The sequence below is a fragment of the Sphaerodactylus townsendi genome, linkage group LG04 (assembly GCF_021028975.2).
Source record: "Sphaerodactylus townsendi isolate TG3544 linkage group LG04, MPM_Stown_v2.3, whole genome shotgun sequence".
Lineage (NCBI taxonomy): Eukaryota > Metazoa > Chordata > Lepidosauria > Squamata > Sphaerodactylidae > Sphaerodactylus > Sphaerodactylus townsendi.
Window position 1 is genome coordinate 99,169,351 of NC_059428.1, and position 22,432 is coordinate 99,191,782.

A 22,432-nucleotide genomic window follows, 5' to 3' on the forward strand; every position below is an offset into this window, starting at 1 on the left:
GCCATAACTACTATGAGAATAACCAGGTTCACAAAGTAAACAGAAAGAAAATATGCTAGGCAAGAAAGAGCTTCCAGAAAGTGCTCCAAGAGAGAAGGTGCATTGTATCACAGGATAAAAATAGTCAGCCAGAATATATGTTGAGAAGGAAGACATTCACAGTATAGGTAATGATGGAATTTCTGTTCCATGTGTGCTGATGTCATAAGGTGCTTGGTTTTCCCTATACAAAGATTAGAACTAGGAATGGAAGTTTTAACAGTGTGGTTCTAAGCTTCCATTCCTGAGAGTAAGCCCCACTGAATAGACTTGGGGGGAGTTGGAGTAAACCTGCTTAATGTTGCTCCCACTTGTTCAATTGATAGATTAATCAACCCGCAGTTGATCACTAGGAGCCACTTGTTATTGACAAGGTCACATTTAATTGACAAAGGGCACATTAAAGGCAAATTTTAATTAGTTATTTTGGTTGTAGTATGCTGCTTTAAGTCCAAATAAAAAAAAATGTTAAAGATGGCCTTTCCTGTGATAAATGAGATAAAAATAACAAATAAATAGTTAATACTTATTATTTATCAATTTTAAACATCGTACTCTGACTTAACAAAGAAAACTAAATTGTGACACAATGAACTCATATCTGAGGGCAAAAACACAAAAAATCCAGAAAAATCTAATTTTTTTCTTAAAAGCAGCTTTTAAAATGGCAGTATAACAAGCACCGCATTAGGTAGGTCACAGAAACCAGAAACAAACAGTCCAGTTTTAAGCACAAGCGACAATAAAATCATTAATTCAATCTCTAGTTGGTTTTCACATGCCAAGAAGGACAAGTGTGTCAATATCTTGAAGCAGCATTTATAGAGATAAAGATTTATAACATGACCTTTTTTTTGGGGGGGGGGGGTATAAGAAAAATTTTGCTTAATAATTACTCTGTTAAAAGGTAGGGGACCAATCAACTAATTTTAATTGGTTAATTGTCCATTTAAACCACATACAGACTTGACAGATTTTCTGATCCTTTCTAAGCAGAGTTATATTTAAGTCCACTGAAAAAGTATAACTAATAAGTACATTGCCGTCAATGGTGCTGATCAAATGGATAAAAATTGTTCTGGCAAAATCTGACAGGGCGATTGGTTTCCTCAGTCTGATGCATACACAGGACCTCTACAGAGTCTGTGGAGTTTTACCAGCAAGGATTTCAGCATAGGTTTCATTGTTTTCTTTAATCAGATTATGTCCTTATGCAGTAGGGAAGCTCCATACATAAAATAGTGCACATCCAGAGTTCTATGTATATACTGGAGTTCTTATAGTAAACTGTGTGTAAAGAAGAGGGAAAACAGTTGACTTCATTGTTGCATGGTACGGTTCACCAGTGAATTTCACATAGTTGAAGTATGTATGCACTTATTGTTTAACAGTTAAAGCGTAACAAAGTTGTGGTGAACATGCAATCTTGCTTAAGACCAAAGAAAGTACTCTGCAGGATCAGACCAATGTCCATATATGCCAGCATTAAAGTCAGAAAGAATGTCAGAAACAAGCAGACTGTGTGTGGTTCTCTGGTGTGTGGTTTCTGCCTACACTTTCTCTAGAAGAGAAATACCCAAAGCTATTGAAAGATTTGTAACTTAAATGTCAGTTTGGTTGGATGAAGTGGTCACCAGACATGTTTAAGCATTCACATTTCTGCTTGGAGTGGGGATGAGCCCATGGTGTGGAGGGACAATATAGACATAGCATGCTGGGAAGAATTAGACAGAGCTTTATTGATAACAAGTTACTCAAGTATTGGCATAGTACAACCTAGGGACAGTAAGTGTTGCTGACAACCCACCTGATGTCAGCACCTTTCCCAACCTGCCTGTAAGGTTAACAGAGAGAAGAGGGCTTGTATTAAGACTAAAAGCAGTGGAAACCATCCCCTGGAGGCATGGTCAATGCATCACTCCTATGGTTCATTGTTGTGCAACCTGCCCCCTTCCCCTCAAGGGAACCCCCCTTTTGGTCATGCAGGGCACCCACCCTTCACCATCTGCCTGAGTTTCCCAGCCAGTGCCTAAATGCTGGCAGCCAATTGTGATGGATATGCTATTTTTAACTGTACAAACAAGTGTGCATCTTTGCTATGGGGAAGGTGTAATGGGGAAGGTGAAAACCCAAGGGCCAAGCAAGCTTTGTTTGCGAGTCAATACAGCAGAATCCCTCCCAACAGCACGTGCACATCAACTTCTGCCCCCTGCCAGCCTTGTGGGTGCCTCAGGCACTGGACCTCTTCTCTTCCTAAAATGGTAGTGGGAGGATAGGAAGAGAGAATGCGGTCAGCTAGGAACAACAAATGGAAGGGAGACTGTCAGACTACACCTTTGTCTTCCATTTTTGCAATAGGTCTGAATGAGACCCTCTCTTTTCCATCTGAGCCACAGACCAGAGCGAAGCCTGCAGTCCACAGGTCTGTATGCAACATCCATATTCTGATGGGCTGACCTCTGGGGGTGTGCTGCAAACAGCTGCTTGAGAGTTGATTGGCTGACAGCCAGTGCTAGGCCTAATTGCCAGTCATTCTGGTTGCCCTTCGTCCAGGCACAAGCAATGTCCCAGTTCAAGGCTAGAGCTACTCTTCTAAAGAAATCTCTGGCCCTTTCCCCACTCACCTTTGCCTGAGGTTTGCTGCGGGAAATTCCCGGCGCACGCAATTCCTGGCGCGCGCCCTGGCTTCCCCACGACCCCGCGCTGTGTGCGGGGTCGTCAAAAGGCGCCATTTCAAAAGGCGCCAGGAATTCCGTGTGTCGAGGGGGCGGGAGAGAGGCAGCGTCGGGGCGGCTGCGTTCTCGCTGCCCCTGAAGTGGGAAAGGGAGCTGGACCCCGCGCTACTTGAGGAGAGTAGCGCAGGGCTTAAGGAAAGTGGGGAAAGGGCCTCTGGCTCCTTTGGAGGTTGACAAATAACACTTCTGTGCCATGGAATTATATTTGGAAAAGTCAGTATTTTTTCAGGTACGCTTTGTAACGTTAATTTGTTTGTACACACCTTTCCTGCCACCTAGCCCACTCCATCCCTTGGCTCTTGAGATATCTGTTAAAACATAACCATACAACCCACCTATGGTAGGCACAAAGAGCAGCAATATGGAAAGGGAAGTAGCTAGATATTATAGAATTCTCACTGATCCCTCCTGTACTAACCGTATGGAAAGCTACTGAACGCTTAAATCACTCAAAGCCATGCAGGGTTGTCATGAAAATAAGTGAAGCAATCAAAGGATCCAAACTTCATTTATTTCTCTCACGGAAAATGATGGGAATTGTAGTTTTATTACAGTATTGGAATAAATAGAAGCTAATGTGCCTTTAATAGATCTGTATGCTGATATGTTTGAAACCCCTGCACTGCTTTTAATGCAAGATTGCATCTTTCCGTAGCTGACATTTTTCAGGGCCAAAATGGACCTGGCATTTCATGACAATGCTATCAAGAGATATTTGTTTCTTCCACTGCAGTTTTCATCCAACCCAGAAGTCACATGACAGCTTCCAGCCCTCAGGAGCCAATCTCTTTATACTACTAAGACATCAGCTTAGCTTTGTAGTTTCATTTATTTGTTTGTTTCCCTCATTTTTTAATAATTCTGATGGGTGATGTTTTGTTCTGCAGTGAGACTTAATGTGTGTTGCCATGGAACAATTTAGAGTGTCTAAAACTACAACATAAAAAGGATTTCAGAATTTCTCAAGGAAAAGCTCAAAGGTTTTAGATCTTTAAAAAAATGTTTCTGCTTTATTTTGACGTGGCATAAAAAGTTTGGCGCACATTCCAATGCTCGCTATTGTGACAGCTGTATTTAATGAGTGCAAAAAGATCTGAAAAACAGCCTATATACTGGGTTTCCGATGCCAGCTGTTGACAAGGTAGAAGCAGCCATGGAACGAAAGAAGCTGCAAAGTAGTTCACATAGTGACAGGATGAGAAGGGACTGCTCTCCGCTTCTTACAAGTGGACCCTTTGAAAGCACTGCATTGGTCATGGAACACACAAGTTTTGTTCTCGTGTCATCTCTTGATATTCAACTGTTGGTTTTTAGCTTGTGTCAACAGCAAATGATTGTTTCTAGTTGCTCCCCTAGAATTGAAAGAAAAGCAAAATCAGGTCCATATCTTTTTCTGCAAGACTTATGTTACGCATGAAGGCAGCAATCCTGCGCACTGTTAGGGAACTTAGAATCGTAGAATTGAAAGGAGCCATCAAGTCCAATCCCCTGCTCATTACAGGATCAGCCCTAGAGCATCGCTGACAAGTGTTTGTCCAGCCACTGCTTAAAGACTGCCAGTGAGGGGGAGCTCACCACCTCCCTGGGTAGCCAATTCCACTATTGAACAACTCTTACTATAAACAATTGTTTCCTACTATCTGGCCAGTATCTTTTTGCCTGTAGTTTAAACCCACTACTGCAAGTCCTGTCCTCTGCTCCATGCTTTGTTGTTCTAAATGACAGTCCTGCCAATAAAAGACAGCAGCCATGTCCTCCCTCAATCTCCTCTTTTCCAGACTGAACATTCCCAAGTACGTCAGACTTGCTTCACAGAATCTGGTCTCCAGGCCCCTGATCGTCCTCATCACTTTCCTCTACACCTGCTCCATTCTGTCCACATCCTTTTTGAAATGAGGCCTCTAGAACATAATCCTGCAGGTGAGGCCTGATGAATGCAGTGTACAGCAGGACTATGACACCTTGCAATTTGGATGTTATGCTTCTATTGATACACCCAAAGATCACATTAGCCTTTTTTGTTGGTGAATCACACCAGCTACTTATATTTAACTTTAACGCTACTCATTTCAAGGAATGAATTTAGAATAAATAACATAATTCTGTGCAGAATTACCACACAAATGTAAATCAGCAATACATATTTGGCTTCTTTGGGAGGATGCTGAATTTAGATGCATGGAGGACAAAGCAATGAAAGCAACAAAGAAGAACCTTTTCCCCCCTTTCCCTTTTATATGTGATGTTTGCACATTCTCTGAATGGGTTATGACTTACCTTTTATTTTACCGTTTTAAAGTGAGGCTTTCAGTGCTGTAATTTGGAAATTGATGTTTTAGTTTCTTAGGTTTTTTATTGTTTGGGGGAGGCCTAAACATTGCAAAACAGATAAATGACCTAGCGCAGCATTTCAGTCAAAACTGCAACCCACACAAACCATATCTAAATAGATTTAGGAGGCTCTACCCTCACTTTCTAAAATCAAAGCTGTGTCTTCTGATTCTCTCTCTAGTGATTTCTAGCTTATCATCCCTTTGTACGAGAGATCTAAGTGTATCATTCTCTCTCATGTCTCCATATGGTACAGTTTCCCAGCAATACTTTCCTTCGGTCATGAGATGACAGCACAAATGGATTGTCAAACTGGACCGTTACAACAATTTACTCTTGGGAAAGTAATCTGAAGAGTGTCTCAGAGCTCCATAAGTTGTATTTGTTTAATTTATGCCTCTACTGACAAATAATTAGGTCAGCAATTAATTTTAAAATGCAAATGTGCTACAGGCCTTCATGTCTTGAGAAGTATGTACCCTTTGTCTTCTATTCATACTTCTGTTAAAAGTCTTAATGGATTTAGTCTAGTGAAGGAAGGAAATTATGTTTTCGAATGCTTTATTTACTTGATTGAGTTGGACTTTTTTATCAAATATTGACAGCAAATGTTTGTTCAGGATCACGTAGAGAAGAATTTAATGAAATAAAAGAATGGAGTGGTGTAGTGCCATTTTAAAATTTGATTTTTGCTATCCATGCCTGTAAAATATTTATCTACACTGATGGGTCAGAGTCAAGTACGTGAGAAAGCCCTTACAGTAGAAAGATCTGACAGACCTTTAAGGGATTTCTTCATGTCTCCAAAACTTCTGCATTCATTCAAGAAAAGAGAGTTCAAGAGCATGGCTGCCCATATGTAGGCATATTATCACTCTATCACAGCAGCATGCATATATCCTAAGAACTCAAATAGCAGCCTTTATATTTGGAAATAATCTTATAATAGACAAAATAATTTGCAAGTTGTTGCTAATTATTTATTCATAACGGGTATTTCAGCCTGGTATAATTTGCTGCCGCTACAGTGCTTTGGGGATGAAAGGTATAAGCAGGGCTGGAGCTTTGGGGATGAAAGGTATCAGCAGGGCTGGAGCAAGGAGCCCTGCACCCCTGCCATGCTCCAGCCCACCCAGGAATGCCCCTGCCCCAGAACAACCCTGCCATGCCCCGGAATACCCCCGCCACACCCCTGCACCAGCGTGCGCCTGATACATCGTGCGCACCCCCCCTCCCGTCCCCTTGACGCTACGCCACTGGGTATCAGAGATTAAAGAAGACAACCAAATGACCCACAAGGAGTTGTGGGCAGTATCTCATTTTCCACTCCCCTACTATTTGTTTTCCCTTTCTAAAAAGTTCCATAGACTTTTATCCCTCTGGAAATCTCTACCCAGAAAAACTATGGGCCACTTGGCTGGGTCCATTTACACAGTGTAGAACTTGCAAAGGTTTCCAGGAAGCATCTCATTTCCAGAAGTATCTCATTCCCCATGATATTTCCTCTTTCTCTCCTCTGAGGCACACCATACCCTCATCTTTCCCTGCTTTTGTCTCTCCTTCCCACCCACCAACCTTTTATCCGGCCACTCATCTTCAACTACATTTATTATTTCATTTATATCTCTGCAGTGGAGACACAAAGCAGCTGACATTTTTCTCTTCCATTTTATCTTCACCACAACTCTGTGGAGTAAATTATGCTGAAACTGTGTGACTGGTCCAAGGTCATCAAAAAAGATTCCATAACAGAATGGGGATTTTACCCTGGGTCTCCCAGGTCCTAGTCTTAAAATCTATCCAATACATTAATTGGCTTTCATGACACTGCTGTTGAACACTAGAGAGCAGATGGGCTTGGGTTAGTCATGGAACATGAAGGGTATCAAGTTGTGTGGTAGTTGCTGCCAAGCTTAGCGTTAGTCTCCTCAAAGGTCAAAACAATCTGGGAATGGGCCCTATGCCCTTCCCCTGCCTTATACTTTCAGAAACCAAGGCTTCAAGTGGCAATACTGTTGTGGCTGCCTAGCAACAGCCACTGACAGTATTTATTTCTTAAGCCTGTAAGTACTGCTTCTATTGTGGAGGGATTAAATTCTCAGTATTGGGTTTTGTTTTTTAGATTTCATATTTTTTACCAAATTGGAGCTTTTCTTAAATTTGTAGAAAGATCTTAAATTTGTAGAAAGTTGCAGAGTCTACAACTTTGGCCATGTTTAACATTGGATATACTAATGGTGATTACTAGAGGTTAGAAATTATGGAGGCTTTAAAACTTAATCTTTCCGAAGATGTGATATCCTAGTTCCTGTTGGTTCAGTTTCTTCCTGCCCCCTCCCCCAAATAACCCTTTTGCCTAATCACACCAGTCAGTGCATGAACATTCCAAGACAAGGTTAATGATTCATTGAGTTTCACAATCAAGACGTTGAGGAAAATACAGAGGATCACTATTTCCTCTGTATTTCCACTATACAAATCACTATTTCTGTTGTGTTTGTTGAATGCATACCTACTTGGTTGTCAATGGTAAGCCCATGTGTGCAAAAAAATTGTTTGTAAACCTGAATGTACAAAGATTTTTGGATTGGAACAATTAGTAAGTATAGTTGTGTTTTCCCCAGTGCTTTTGGGAAAGTGTAGATGATTGTCTGCAGTTTTCCCATCACCTAAAATCAATGTCCATTTATGTTCTGTGTAGCAGTTTTATATACTGCTGAATCTTATGATAGTATATATTTCCACTGTCTTCGCTGATTGAACCCTTTTCAAATGGTGAATTGGTTTAAGTCCAGTATTAATGGAACAAATTGTGAAGTTGTGCTACTGAGGTTGTAACTATTCCAGCCATAAATTCCTTTTGCAACCTGAGTTCAGATGGACCCTGCGGCTTCCTAAAGCATTTTATAAGCATGGTCTTCAGATAATTACAAGTTTCAGTTTTACTTTTTGAGAAGCCAAGTGGTTCTGCTCCAAACACATAGGCCTTCCAATTGTGTGACATTAACCAGATCCCAAGGAAGTTATGTCTTTGATATTCTCCCCCCCCCCCCCCACACACACACACATACACAAGTTCAGTTTTTCAGTATACTCTATTATAGAAACCCTGAGACTGGAGTCACAAGATCACTGGTCCAAATGATCACCAACTCTCTGTTAGGCATTAGCCACTTTCTAATGACCATCTCTAACTTACTAGCCTACTAGCCAGAAAAATGCAAAGCTCATTTTTATTAAATGACAGGAGTGTTTTAGGGGGGGAAACTTAATAAAATCAAATTGCATGATTAAACACATTTGATAATACAGGTTCTAGACAAGGTAAAAGGGAGTTTCCTTGCATACCAATCACACAATGCCAAAACTTTTATCGTTATCCGTCCATAGCCATTTTATCATTATCTGTCCATAGCTGGCCTTAGGACAAAAGGAAAAATCTTAAATCTTTTGGTTTTACCAAAGGTAAACATCAGATCCATTCTGGGCTCTCCCTTCCAGAAAATATTCGCTGCTGAACTGATTGTTTCACTGTCATATATCCTTGAATCTGACTGCAGGAGTTTATCCAATGGCTAATGTGGCATAATGAATAGAATACTGCACCAGGGGGGATGTGTGTGTTAATGTGCATGAATCCCATTTGCTGACCTTGAACAGGCCAGTCTTGTTCAACCTAACTTTCCTCAAAAATAGCAGTGAAGAAAAAATGGAAAATGTCCATAAATACCAGTTGGAGCTCTTTGAGGGAAGAGCAAGATAGAAAAGTAATCAATAAACAAATATCCTGATTTCTTCTGTTATAGCTTACCAGAGTTGTTCTTCATTCCAGAGTTGTTACTTTCACTGCTTATGAATGAAGATGTTAAAGTCATGTTTTCTTTCAGTACATCCTTTAGCACTTCCTGGTTCAGTAGCTGAAAGAAACCTCCAGAAACAGCTTGATCTCTAGCAAAAAGAGAGAAGGAGAGCAATCATTCAATTGCCACTGAAGAGAAAACTTCACTCTAACCCCGGGTTAAATATCCCCCCCCCCCCTTGCTAACTTTTCAGTTCATTTCCTCTGCCCTGGTGACATGATGCTGGCTCAAAAACCTACTTTGGATTGCTGTCTTCCCTGCTAGACCTGTTCAGGATGCACAGAAATCTGAAATGTAAACTTTTTCTTACTATGTGACTGGCGGGGAGTGGGTCTGCACAATTCATTGTTCATTTGCATGTTATGGCTTTGGTGGGGGATTGTGATTCAGATTAACCAAATCACCAAGCCTACTTGTCAGATCTCAGAAGCTAAGCAAGATCAGCCCTGGCCAGTATTTGAATAGGAGGCCACCAAGGAATATCAAGAATATGGCACAGAGGCAGGCAATGAGAAACCACCTCTGAAGGTATCTTGCCTTCAATATCCTACAGGGTCACCATAAGTCATCAGCAACTTGATGGCCAATGTTTTTTAAAAAAAAAATTACAGATCTCTGATCCAAGTATTTTACTATTTAAATCTTGGTCATATGGGTGGGAAAATGAGGAAGAAGGGGGAATCATAATAGGGGCAATTGCAAATGTGTTGTATTGCAATGAAATAGCAGAGCAAATAATAGGGCAGAGATGCAAGTAAGTTGTTTTGGAGAACTTTACTAGATAAAAATGTATTTAGACTAGGAACAGCAAACTCTTTCTCTGCAAGTGCTTAGTCTGGGTGTCTGTGTAGTCTATCTGTGCCTGTGTGTCTGCCTCTCCTCTTTTGCTGGAAAAAGAAACAGACCTTTCCAGAAGCTCATGTGACTTCAGCAGTTAACTCTTGCTTGACTGAAGGAAGCAGGCACTTGTAAAAGCCTAGCAAAACCCTTCTGAAGTGTCAGCTTCTGAAGTCAACCAGGCATAATTTCTGATGGAGATTTTCAAATTTCATCTTGGTAAGTGGCTTCATCAGTATGTCTGCTATCATTTTCTTGTGCAAAGAGTCTGAGTCTTTTTTTAGTGCCATCATCCATTTTACTTTTTCACATGGAGGCAACTTTGTCATTTCATCCCAGCTTTGGGGCTAATTATGGCATTACACATTCGAGTGGTAGGTGTATCTCTTTGGTGCCACTCCCTTTGTGGGTTATTTTTTTTACCTCCTTACAGTTACTATAGTCTCTCTGGTAGTCTGGCTCCTTTTTCTTCCCCTGTTGGTTGGGAAGTCTCTTGTTGGGATGCAATATAGTCAGGCAACACTGTTATCCATCTGTAAATGTGACTTCTTCGATATCATGTCTGCTTTCTTTTGTGGAGTCATCTTGTTTTGAAGCACACAGAATGCTTCTTTTATTTACATAGGCAGCATTGCATATCTGGACATCATAGGTCTTAGGATCTATGACTCTGTAGACTCTTGAATTTGGATTGTAGCCAATTAATATTCCAATTTCAGCTTTTGGAGCTAGTTTTTTCTTCTTTCTTTGGGAATTTGTACAGAGGTTTATGCTCCAAATGGCTTCCAATTTTTTCTTATGACATACTTCAAAAGGAGTCATTCCAATAGGTTTGCATGGTGTTCTTTTATAGAGATATATAGCTGTATTGACATCTTCTGCCCAACAGGTGTCAGGTAGTCCAGCCTGCATTAATAAACAACATACAGTTTCAAGTGTTGAACAATTAAAACATTCTGTTAGACCATTTTGAGAAGGTGAGTATGCCACTGATCTTGCATGTTGTATACCTTCTTGTTCTAGGTAATTTTTGAATTAACTAGCACTGTATTCAGTCCCATTATCTGAGAATTACTTGGGAGAGATTCTGAATAGCAAGAGAATGCTTCATATGAAATTGCCAGATCAAAAAAATTTGCTCATCCAACCAAGAACTTTACTAGATAAAAAATGAATTTACACTAGGAACAGCAAACTCTGTCTATGCAAGTTCACAGTCTGGGTGTCTGTGCTTGTCTGTATATCTGCCTCTCCTCTGTTGCTAGAAGAAGAAATAAATCTTTCCAGCTCATGTGATTCTAATCTTGTTACTTCAGCAGTTAACTCTTGCTAAACTGAATGAAGCAGGCACTTGTAAAATCCTAACAAGATGCAATTACACATACTTATGCTGAGAAAAGGTTAGCCAGAATATTCATGGAAGAGATGGATTTTGAGGAGGAACATGAAGGCAGAGGGGAAGTAGAGAGGCACCAAGTCAGCGTGCAGAGTAAGAATTTCCCTTTTGTATTCTCTTCCCTTTTTCGTATTCAATAATCATGCTAAATAATCAATTAAGACAAGGAAAAGAATGAAAAATGAACAGGGCATATTTATAAAATGGATTGTACATGCATTTCTTCAACCACAGACCTTTCTTCCAGATCAAATTCATAAAAGAGAACTATCATTCTATGTAGAATAGATGGATTTCGCATAACTTGGCAAATTTCCTAAGGAAGACTCTTGTTCCAGTAATTTGTATGAAGAACTAAAAGAGAATATGAGACTTTTTTTGCTGGCAAATTATTGAAAAGAGTATCATTCAACATTCAGAGTTACATACAGAGTTTTACTGTGGGCTGGGTTTTTTCAAGCTGGAATACTTGAGGCATTTGTGCTCTATAGAGGTCAAGTATATGATATTTTCATGTGTTGTGATTGCCCTTTAACATAAATCTCACTTAAAATTATTTGACTGATTCATCCACCCAAAACTGGAAAAGACTTTTACGACACATGGCAATTAACATAAAAAATATTTCATCCTTTTATATGAAGGGACTATACATTTCATCATGGTCTATGTGGCAGTCTCCGCCATACTAATAGCAAGGAGAAGTTCTTTTACCAAATGCCCTGCCTTTCTTGGGATGGCAAACACTTTCTTATACCACCTCCGCCAGCTGTACCATTTTTGGTGGCTAAATGTCTGCCAGCTTAGCAAGTGAAATATTAATTGCTCTCTCTTTCCTATCTGCTTAAAATTTGGGAGGAAGAGCCCTTTGGGTGAGGAGTATGATCGAATGTGATGCAAAGTTGTTATTTCCAGAACATGCTTCCTATTGAAACAAATGTATTTTTAAGAGTAAAAAAGAAACAACAGTACATGAAATCTGGGAAACAAAAATAAATCAAAATTAAAAGCATTTGTACACAAGACTTGGGAGAGAATTACTTGTTGTGACCCATAGCAAGAAGTGGCACAAGTTTCGCATTTGTTTGCCTCTCATGCAATTGAAGCCCACGGAGTTGAGGATTTGTTGCTTGATCTAATGGCAATAGCTTTCCAATAGACATGCACGAAAGCATTGATTAGTTTGTCCTCTCCTTGTTTGCATTGGAACGCTGTTCAATTTACACCAATTAAAGAATGCTTGGTTTGTGTATTGAAGAATAATTAAGGGACAGAATTCCCTATAGGCTGCTAAAATGACATCTGACTGGAATGGTGATTGCAGCATGAAGGCAACATTAGTATTTAAATAGTTTGACTGCTATATAAAATCATTACAGCAGCTCACCATGAAAAGGAGCATTAGTTAATTTTGCCTATAACTGAATTATTTGTATGTATTTGCCTGACCCATTTAAACAGATTTGACAAGGCTAATCTTAAAATAATTTTGCAGCGATCAGTGTTAGATCCAGCTCACAGCAACATTTGTAATAATTAAGAATATATATATATACATACATACATGCACAGAGAGATACAAACACAGAGAGGGATATTACAAAGCTAGAAATACAAATGCAAAAAATGTACTAACCATTCATTATTCTTGAAGGCAAATATGAGCATCAAAATAGTGTTGATATAATGGCCTGTGTGGTACAATACCACACAGATTGCAAATGCCTTAACAGGGATCTGAGATTGCAAATGCCTTAACAGACCAGGTGCTCGGGAGCAACAGCCGCAGAAGGCCATTGCTTTCACCTCCTGCATGTGAGCTCCCAAAGGCACCTGGTGGGCCACTGCGAGTACCAGAGAGCTGGACTAGATGGACTCTGGTCTGATACAGCTGGCTTGTTCTTATGTTCTTATGTTCTTAATACAATACACATTTCTACTGGGGAGAGTTGGGTGCCAGTCTACACTCAGCTGTGAGACTAACCAGGAAGTCTCAGGCATATCTCACCTTAAAATGTTGTTGTGGTTATGAAACCCACAAATGAAGGCTGCCAATGTGATGGGGTGTGTGTGTGTGTTTGCCATCAATTCACAGCTGACTTTTGACAACCCCATAGGGTTTTCAAGGAAATAGACATTCAGGGGTGGTATTCCTGGGAGGAGAAATGCTTAGGGCTCTCCAAAGTTCAATTGATTCAACACTAAAGGTTTCCTCACTTCTTAAGTATTTGGATTATAAAGAATGAATCCAAAGAGTGTTCTTTGAAAACAATTCAAAGAACTAATTCAAATAACTAATTCAATTCCCAATACTGTTTACAGTTCTTCTATTTTTAAACCAGACAGTCATAACTCACAACCCTACGAAACACAATATGGCCTACCAGCTGCATCAGGTGGTTCTTTGCAGGCCTGATGAAATTCTTGTTCTTTTTGCTGCCTGCCTGAGATCACACAAACAGAGCAATGGTCCAGTTCCTGGAAAGCCACAATGTTTGGCTCATAGGCTTTGTTCAGCTTGGTGTGTCACAAATGATTCAGGTCAGCTTCAAACAGCACACTAGAAATTGAAGTTCTGTCTATTTGGGAATAGCCCAGTGGTCCGCCGAACAAAGTGTCCTAAGAAGCAAACAGCAGGAAATTAGTATGTTGGCAGCAAAGCAGTCTGGCAGCCTGATCTTATATATTGGCTTTAGCTGTTACAGCACAAACAGTAGTTCATCTTGTGCTGCTGTTTCTGGCTCCAGAGCTGATGAGCAGCCGTTTAGATGCTTCTAATATCCCGCACTCAGGCTCTGCCCTCGTCCAGCCCTGAAAAATCCTGGTGATTGCAGTAATTCCTGTCTTGTGCCAGTGCTTGGGTTGGAACTCCTGCGACAATGATATGAATTACTAATCAAGCTATGAAGAAATATATTTTCATAGTCTGTCTCTGTGTCATTGGTTACCACTAATGTTCACAAAGGGATCTTTGGTAATCCTCTGTTCCCATCCTTCTGAAAAGCCATTCAGAATGCTGGGAATGGGGCTGTGCCTTTAGGAACATTGTGGCATATAGTAAATGGGTAGGTTGAAGCTAGGAAACAGAAATTCCCTTCCCATTGATCTTGCATTAGTTACTGTTCCATACGGTTCACGCAATAGTAAGGAGCCATTTCAGCCAGTTTTCTTTGGAAATACCTCCCCTACCCACACAAGCACAAGCTGAACCTCTGTGCCATTCCTGAAGGTTTCTTGACCCTAAAGGAATGACTTTGGGACAGGGGTGCAAAAAGCTGCAGAAAGAAATCAGCCAAGTGCCCTTCCATATACTCCATTTCATTCAAAGCATTTTGGGATCAAATTATAATTATTAAACAATACTATAAAATGAATGAATGATCAAAAATCCATAACATACTTTCATGTATTTTCAAGTATTCGGCAAATCGGAAAATTAAATTTCAGTTAAACACTTTAAGCATTACCATTTCTCCTCCCTTAGTTTAACTGCCAATGTTTTCTTTATTAAAACACACACAGAGCACTGTTTAGGAATATTTTTTGCTGTGTATTACCTTTCTGTAGTGTGTTTAAATATAGTATGCTTATTCCACTTTAGTTAGATACTTCAGCGTATTTAATTTGATTCCTTACCACTTCAAGGCTTCTCAGTGAAGGCACCGTCTTTCCTTGAAGCATTTCTAGGAACCCATTTAAAGATTATTTTCAATGCACTCTTTAATTGATCAAAGGCTTCACTGTTATGAAACAGAATAAGCTTCTGTGTGGGCCTCTAGAGGGCATTAAACCTAAATCAGAGTCATTCCCACATGCCCTTAATGCTATATACAAACTCCTGTGTATGGAAGCCCGCCATTTTCCCCTCATTGCTTAAAAAAATCCTCCTATTCATTTCAGTTCCCAGCATTAACTCTCCCCTACACTTTTGTGCTACCATCCTCAGAGAAATAAACCACCCATTTTTAATGTATACAAATGTACAATTCTGCTTTACCACCTCATATAGCCACTGAGCTTTTCTTAAGAATAACAAAACAACACACCCCTGCCATGCTGATTCAAAATAGCAGCCTTATTTAGAATAAAGCTGACATGGGGGGAGCATGTTCATCCTTCAGCCCATGAATTTTACTTGGAGCTGTACATGCAGCAGAGGGGGGCAACTGCCCAATGGAATAGTCACCAAAGATTAATGGTGATAGAAGAAAAATGATACAGAGCGGGTAGAACAAAATATTAACCACCCACGCAAATAAAGCTGGACAAGGGCTCATTTTTAAAAGTCAGCCCAAACAGCAGGATGGCTTTGAAAAAAAAATCAGGGCCATTGCAGTGTAATTTTGCATATGAGAGCTTTTAGGAAACCTGAATAGAAAGAAACCAAACAGTAACTCTATTTTTCACACTTCTTTTCAGGGGTCCAACTGGTAAAGTAGGATTTAGCACTTAATTCCTGTACTTTTATGTGGAAAATGAGGAATTTACACCTTAAAAGGAAATTGCTTTTCAATCTCCCATAAATTTTGGATTTAAAAAAATATATATATTGGGTAACATTCTTCACTTTCCATTTCCAGCACATAGCATGTCCACTTTCAAGTATTTCTTTCTCATGATAAATGTGGGCCAGGAGTGAAGAAGAAGTAGACAGAGAGCAGTGTTTGAAGGAGGAAAAGGTGTTCATTTAACTGTTTGTTGTCCTTATTGGACTTTAATTTATTATCACAAAAGAAAACAACTGCAAAAACACACTGTTCTTGTTGGAATAAGCGACTTCAGCATGCCTGGACAATGGGGGGCGCTATGTATTTTTAAACTGTTCTATTGTTTGCTCTCCATGTCTAGGCTCCGCCCACCAACTCCTTCTTTACCCTGCAGCCATTTTCTTTCTTCTTCTCCTTTGCACCACGCACATGTAATTTAACGACCAAGGAAGGTTCCTTGGAGAATGGTTGGATCCAACCCAATGTCTCAGAGAAGCCTGCAATCTTCTTGCCCCTTCCAGGTCCTCTAAGGTTTCTAGGCTAGACCATATTTCAGTAATACCTTCTAAATTGCCTGTAATTCAGCCTAAATAAAATTCACTGGAAACATTTCTGCAATCCAGAAGAAAGCTGGATTATGTATTGTCGAAGGCTTTCACGGCCGGAATCACTTGGGTGCTGTGTGGTTTCCGGGCTGTATGGCCGTGTTCTAGCAGCATTCTCTCCTGACGTTTCGCCTGCATCTGTGGCTGGCATCTTCAGAGGATCTGATGTTGGGAAAGCCAGTGGAGTATATATCTGTTGGAGTGTCCAGGGTGGGTGGAGAAACCTTGTCTGTGAGTAACAAAGAAGGCAACCAGGTCAATAGTTGAGGGCATCTGAATAGAAGTATGAGTAACAATGAAGACTATAAGCATGGCCGTAACACTGGAGATAGCAAGGTCACTGGTGGGAGCATCTGAATAGAAGTATCCTGGCCTTTGTTTCTTTTGTCTACGGTCATCCTGTGTTTGTGTGGAGCTGGTTAGACACTGTCTTGACTCTAGTATTTTTCAACACTGGCAGCCAAGTTCTGTTCATTTTCATAGTTTCTTCCTTCCTGTTAAAATTGTCCATGTGCAAGCATGCGATTTCTAATTGCTTCTCTGTGTAGTTCGACGTAGTGGCTTTCAGAGTGGTCCAGAATTTCTGTTTTTTTTCAAATAATATTCCATATGTCCAGGTTGGTTTTATCATGTGTTTCTGCTATTATTTGATTTTTTCTGGCTGAAATGAGTCTGCAGTGCCTTTCGTGATTTCTTTTGATTACCGTGTCTGTGCGCTGCGTTTGGTGGTTCTGATGTAGACTTGTCCACAGCTGCATGGTATGCGATAGACTCCTGCAGTAGCTAAAGGATCCCTCTTATCCTTTGCTGAACGTAGCATCTGTTGAATTTTCTTAGTGGGTCTGTAGAGACCAAGAACAAGCCACATGAACAAGCTGCAAGACCAAGAACAAGCCACATGAACAAAGATAAAGAGCCAACTAGACCAGGGGTAGGGAACCTTCGGCTCTCCAGATGTTCAGGAACTACAATTCCCATCAGCCCCTACCAGCATGGCCAATTGGCCATGCTGACAGAGGCTGATGGGAATTGTAGTTCCTGAACATCTGGAGAGCCGCAGGTTCCCTACCCCTGAACTAGAGGGAAAGTGTTCTTACCATACATCAAGGGAACCACTGATCGCATAGGAGAAACTGATGAAGAAGCACAACCTACAAACTATCTACATCTACCCACTAAGAAAATTCAAGCAGATGTCTCACTGTTCAGCAAAGGATAAGAGAGGATCCTTTAGCTACTGCAGGGTCTATCGCGATCACCATGCAGCTGTGGACAGCAAGTCTTCCACATAGGAAACTACACTGCAAATGCAGGCTAATGGCAACCATCGTATCAAAAGAACACGAAGGCACTGCAGACTATTTCGAGCCAGAAAATCTTCAGCTTAATAGCTTAGAACACACGATAAAACCAACGCTAGACATAGAATATTATTTGAAAAAACAGAAATTCTGGACCCACTCTGAAAGCCACTATCGTCAGACCACACAGAGAAGCAATTCGAAATCCATAAGCACATGGACCCAATTTTAACAGGAAGGAAGAAAACTATGAAAATGAACATGAACTTGGCTGCCAGTGTTGAAAATACTCAGAGTCAAGACAGTGTCTAACCAGCTCCACGACAAACACAGGATGACCATAAGACAAAAGAAAACAAAGGCCAGGATACTTCTTATTCAGATGCTCCCACCAGTGACCTTGCTATCTCCAGTGTTCACGCCCATGCTATAGTCTTCATTATTACTCATACTTCTATTCAGGTGCCTCAACTATTGGTCCAATCTTAGTTGCCTTCTAACATGAAAATACTTTCACAGACAAGGTTTCTCCACCCACCCTGGACACTCCAACAGATATATACTCCACTTGCTTTCCCAACATCAGATCCTCTGAAGATGCCAGCCACAGATGCAGGCGAAACGTCAGGAGAGAATGCTGCTAGAACACGGCCATACAGCCCGGAAACCACACAGCACCCAAAGCTGGATTATTTTAGACTTTCGGCCTTTCCGCACTTACCTTAAGCCCCGCTCTACTTGAGGAAAGTAGCGCAGGGTCCCCTGGCACTCCCCACGAGAGGGGCGGCGACAGCGCAGCTGCCCCGACGCTGCTGCTGTCGCGCCCCCTCAGCACGAGGCATCCCTGGCGCTCTTGCAAAGGGCGCCTTTTGATGACCCTGTGCAGAGCGCGGGGTCGTGGGGACGCCCAGGCGTGCGCCAGGGATGACATGCGCTGGGAATTGCACGCAGCGATGCCGGCTGAGGGAAAAGTGGGGAAAGGCCCTTTGTTAACAACTTTATATGCCATTGAGGGAAAGAGAAAACAGAATGTATTAGTCTCTGAACTACCAAATGAAAGTGTATAAGTGTATAAGTATTAAAAAAAATTAAAACACAGAGAAGAAAACTAAGGCCTTTCCACACAGGCGTAATACAGCAACCCAGGAATGGCAAAAATGCCGTCCCTGGGCTGCTGTTCACACAGCAGCGCTGTCCTGGCCAACCAGGAGTGGTGTGAAGCCGCCCCTGATAACCTCGCTAAGCAAGCGAGGTTTTTCCAAAGCACCGTCTTCCCATCGGCGTGGTGTGAACAGCACCGGCGGGAAGATGCTGCTTTCCCCCTCCCCTCCACTCACCATCCCGTCCAGTATTGCTTTGGAGGGCTGCAGAGTGGTGGGTCCCTGCAGCCCTCCAGAGCGACACTGGATGGGATGGTGAGTGGAGGGGGGTGACCAAAGGTGGCTCTGTACGGAGCCGCCTCTCTGGCTGAGGGGAAAGTTGGGGCCACTCACACGCTAGCGTGTAAAAGGTACCCCGAGCCTCCACCGGCATGATTCATGCCGGTGGAGGTACGTTTCCGCCCGTGTGCAGAAAGGTGCCCCCCCAGCCTGCAACTCCCATTGACAGCAATGCAGAAAACTCAATGCAGAACAAATATTCTTGGGCAAATTTCGGGATGTTCTTGCAGGGAGGGCATTCTTGGACATATCAGCACCAACATATCAGGGTATCATCTGGAGACTGTCATGATGGCACCCCCAAGGTTTGGTGCAGTTTGGTTCAGGGGGTCCAAAGTTATGGGCCCTCAAAAGGGTAGCCCCCATCTCCTTAGCAAAAGGTAGCCCCCTCTCCCCCTAAACCAAACTGCACTAAACTTGGAGGGGTCCCATCAGGACAGTTTCCAGATGATACCCTGACATTTTGGTGCTGATACATCCAAAAATGCACCCCCTTCAGGAACATCCCAGAAATTTGCCCAAGAATCTTTGTTCTGCATTGAGTTTTCTGTATTGCTGTCAATGGGGGTTGCCGGCTTGGGGGGGCACATTTCCTAAGGCACAGTCTCAAAATTTTCAGGGTCTCATCAGGAGACTGCCTTGATGATACCCCCCAGGTTTGGTGCAGTTTGGTTCAGGGGGGCCAAAGTTATGGACCCTCAAAACTGTAGCCCCCATCTCCTATTAGCTCCCATTGCAAGCCTTTATTGGCATAGACAACAGTACAACAATAATAAAAATGGATTAAAAAGCATATACAATACAGGAAATAAATGTTAGGTCAAAGGAAATCTACTGGCATTTAGTAATTTCCAGGAGAAAGTCTGCCACTATCAGAGAGAGAGAGAAGGATCAGGATTGTCCAACAAGTAGTGTAATCTAATTCAAATCGGAGATGGGGTAAAAAATGTAAAGCGAGTAAGATTCAACATACTTGGGATCTGATTTCCTTGAATCTGAGACAGTGTAGTAATTGGTGGGCCAGAAGTTCAACTTGAGTTTCATCATTACATGGGCACAATCTTTTAGCCTTTTCTTGCTTATTAAATCTGCCATGTAACAAGGCAGAAGGCATAACATTAAACCTGGCAAGCATTATGGCTCTCCTTTGAGCAGGGTTTATTAAGCAATACAGGTAGTGTGCCAAGTGGCCCCATTCAAATGGGAGAGAAAAATACAGGGGAGAGCACGTTTTCTTGGCTGTGGTGACTAGGGTAGAGAACTCTCTATCCAATAGTTGACCTTTTAATTTTCTATAAGCTTCTGAATAGGACAAAGGGCAAAGTGAATCCACTGACAGTCCAATAGAGGCCATTTTTTCCTCAATTATGGAAAACCAGGGGTTGGAATGGGTGTCAGAGAGCAGACGGTGGACCAGGAAATTACAGTCCAAGAGAAAATGAATTCGCAGCCAGAATCTAAAAGTCCTTAGCCAAGCGGCTGATTCCAAGGAGTTTTGACCTAACTCCAGACAAAGGGCTGCATAGGGGACGCAATTTGGGGATTAGCTCCCATTGGAAACAATAGGGGATGGGGCACCCCCTTTGAGAGTCCATAACTTTGGACTCCTTGAACCAAACCTCACCAAACTTAGGGGGTAGCATAAAAACAGTCTCCTGATGATACGCTGAAATTTTAGTGCTGATATGTCTAAACATGCACCCCCTGCACGCACCAATGTCCTGGTGCAAAAAAAATTTGGTAGTGGTGGAGTGGCCGCCCATGGGGGGGGGCATCCAACTCAGGTTTTGCCCAGGGCTACAGTTTGCATCGTTACGCCCCTGATTTGAAGCCCCTGAGGATTCATTCAAGACCACTGTTTCAGCCCTAACAACATATTCAGACATCTGTGGATCTGAAGGGGACTTAATTGCATGGCTACAAATGGCTGCTTCCCCGTGAGTTATAAGAACTATGTAGTAAGTTTTTAAGTGCCCATCATACATCACCTGGTTCACTGAAAGCACCATAAAAACTGCTAAAGGAGATAAACACGGAAAGTAGGTGACAAAAATCTCTTCCTTCTATTCTTGATTCACAAAAAACTTCTAGATCATTACTCTTCCATGACAATAGATTGCGTATGAGAAATAGGTAGAATTTAAGAGGTTTGTCATTTGTTATTTTTGTGGATTTATCTGTTAATGTGACAGGCCTATTTGTGTGAATGATATGCATATTACCAGAGCAAGGTACTCATGGAAGATACAAAGCTGTTCATATGAAAAGACCACAATTACCAAGCAGAAACCCCTTTTCCCTGAAGACAGAATGAGAGCCTTGTTTACTTCTGCTTCGCTGCAATATAGCTGCTGTCATTCTTCTGATTGGATACCATAAATTATTTTTATTTGCATGTTGCCCACTCCAATATGGAATCTTGCTGCAGGACCTTGAGCCAGTCACATATTGGAGCCTAACCTACTTCACAGGGTATTGGTGAGGATTAAATTGAAGAGAGGAGAATAATACCAACTGCTTTGGACCTCAACTGAAGAGCAAGGCAGGGTATGAATGAAGAAAACATTAATGAATGGATAATTTCCTTATCTTATAAAATTTAATTACTGCCTTTTCCTCCAGATTCATCTTCTTTTTTGGCCTGCAATTGTTATTATTTTCATTCAACTAATCACTCTCCAGTCAATGTTTTCAATTCTTTTCTCCACCCAAATTCAGAAGTTTCCTCAAGTACACTTGACAATTGCCTTTTCTTACTTCCCACAGGGACTTCACCAGAACATGTACATGGAGGATGCAGAAAACACATCTTGGACTTTTCCTAGCCAAACATATTCCCACAGGAACCCTAAAGCAAACTTCAAGTACCAGTCAGGAAAAAAATGTGTCAGATATTTAGATATGGTGCCGGGATGTAAAATATATCTGAGAATGATTCTCCTGCTTCGTGGGTGAGATGATTACAACAGTCCTTCATGGATGGGATGGTTACAATGCCAGTGCATTAAGATTCATTTGTTGGTGCTTTTGGATTTCATCAAAGATTGGTCAGCAATATGTTCAGCACATTCATGACTTGCTTCATTACAGAACTCAGAAGAGATAAATAGCAATTCTACTATATATATTTTCCCCAGTTTTTTTCAACACTTCTAGATATTTCCCCCCCACACACACTTTTCAACAACTTTTCAACAACATAAAGCTGCTAGGAGAGCTCATGTGGCAATTTGGGCTGAATTGCCATCAATATGTGGATAACACTTCTGTCTTGTGCTTCCAACCCAGGGAGGCTGTGGCAACTGTGAACAGGTGCAAGTTGGATGCAATTTTTGAATGGATGATGACTAACAAATAACTTAATCCTGTCAAAATGGAGGTACTACTGGAAGGGAAAAGATT

General features: G+C 41.4%; 2 long non-coding RNA genes across 8 annotated transcripts in view; one reads left to right on the forward strand and one right to left on the reverse strand.

The window, feature by feature from the left end:
• The window catches only part of LOC125430861, a 236,557-nt gene extending 214,129 nt beyond the window's left edge, over positions 1-22,428 (forward strand). For 3 of the 4 annotated variants that reach the window (XR_007244235.1, XR_007244237.1, XR_007244238.1), the window contains one exon: positions 21,797-22,428. This is a non-coding gene — a long non-coding RNA (uncharacterized LOC125430861). Of the gene's footprint in view, positions 1-2,397; positions 2,462-21,796 lie in introns of all 4 variants that reach the window. The other variant, XR_007244236.1, reaches the window with a different exon arrangement.
• The window catches only part of LOC125430860, a 67,406-nt gene continuing 48,729 nt past the window's right edge, over positions 3,756-22,432 (reverse strand). Inside the window, exons 1-5 of one of the 4 annotated variants that reach the window (XR_007244233.1) lie at positions 16,248-16,334; positions 13,583-13,817; positions 10,226-10,708; positions 8,917-9,053; positions 3,756-4,126 (exon numbers count right to left, since the gene is read on the reverse strand). This is a non-coding gene — a long non-coding RNA (uncharacterized LOC125430860). Of the gene's footprint in view, positions 4,127-8,916; positions 9,054-10,225; positions 10,709-13,582; positions 13,818-16,247; positions 16,335-22,432 lie in introns of those variants that run through there. The other 3 variants (XR_007244232.1, XR_007244234.1, XR_007244231.1) reach the window with 3 other exon arrangements.